We start from the raw sequence: 1,407 nt of genomic DNA on the forward strand, positions 1-1,407 counted from the left end.
CCCTGCCCACCTCCACACCCCCACCACTGCAAAGCCAGCCCTCACCGCTCGGTGCCCAGGGACAGGTAGAGCTGACTGAGGGTCTCCAGGAGCTGCCCGCTCCAGCACTTTGTGGGCCAGGGAGAGCTGGAACTCGTGGTAGATGACACCCTGGGCCTTGCTGGGCATGACGACACTGTAGAAGTAGCACAGCCACTGGACGGCCCGCAGCTGGCCTGGGAAGAAGACAAAATGGAAGACGTTAGCCTCCCAGCATCGAAGAGAGGCTGGCTGGGCTCGGAGGCCCCTGCGCTGTGCTTGTCTCTTTCACACCTCTGTGAACCTGGGCCCCATAGGCGGGGAGCCTGAGCTCAGACAGGCCATGTACCTGTACAAGGGCAGACACTGAGCACACCGTGACATGGGCACAGCTTGGTGCAGATGCTCATGGTAGAGGCCGGCCTTCTTTACAACTCCCAGGGCCGAGGTCCTGGCCAGGCTCGGCCCCTGCACCAGGCCATCTATTTCTGCTTCACAAAGTCCCTCTGGCAAGGACCAGGGCTGCCTTCAGCCTGAGCTGATGAGGCCAGGGGCACAAGTAGCCCCTGTCGCAGATGGAACCCTGAGAGAGCAAAGCCAAGCGTCATGTCCGCCACACATGGCATCATGTTGGGGGAATGGGGTTCAAAGCCAGTCCCTGGTGTTCCCACACATGTTTCTCTCATGCAACCAGGCTCCAAAACCATAGGCTCACTGGCCTCTCCCAAAGCCACGGTGCTGAGAACAGTGGAAAGCAGCTGATTTTCTAGTGTCAGAAACATTCCGAAGATTAACACCGGAAACCAGGTACGCCGAATGGACATCTGTCACATGCGCCCCCCAACGACAGCTGAATACACAGTCCTCTCGAGCGCCCATGGGACATTCCCAATGACAGACCATGTGCCAGGCCACAAAACGAGCCTCAGTGAATGGAGAAGGACTGAGACCAAAGCAGAGTGTTCTTCAGCTGTACTGGCATGAAACTGCAAATCAAGAGTGAAGGAAATGTGGGAAAATCAAAAATATGTGGAAATTACACACTCCTAAACAACCAGTGAGTCAAAGAAGAGACCATCAAGGAAACTGAAAACTAATTTGAGAAGAATGCAAACAAATGCACAGCCCGGGCCAGCACGGTGGCTCACGCCTGTCATCCCAGCTCTGTGGGAGGCCGAGGCGGGAGGATCGCTTGAGTCCAGGAGTTTGAGATCAGCCTGGGAAAAATAGTGAAACCTCGTCTCTATAAAAAAATACAAAAATTAGCTGGGTGTGGTGGTGCACATCCGTAATCCCAGCTACTCGGGAAGCTGAGGCATGAGAATGGCTTGAACCTGGGTAGAAGTTGCAGTGAGCCAAGATTGCACCACTGCACCCCAGCCTGGGCAA

At 55.4% G+C, this 1,407-nt stretch overlaps 1 pseudogene; it reads right to left on the reverse strand.

Moving 5' to 3' along the window:
• The window catches only part of LOC105513777, a 51,910-nt pseudogene that overhangs the window by 6,943 nt on the left and 43,560 nt on the right, over window positions 1-1,407 (reverse strand).

The sequence above is a fragment of the Colobus angolensis genome, unplaced genomic scaffold (genome assembly GCF_000951035.1).
Source record: "Colobus angolensis palliatus isolate OR3802 unplaced genomic scaffold, Cang.pa_1.0 Scaffold105, whole genome shotgun sequence".
Taxonomy (NCBI): Eukaryota; Metazoa; Chordata; class Mammalia; order Primates; family Cercopithecidae; genus Colobus; species Colobus angolensis.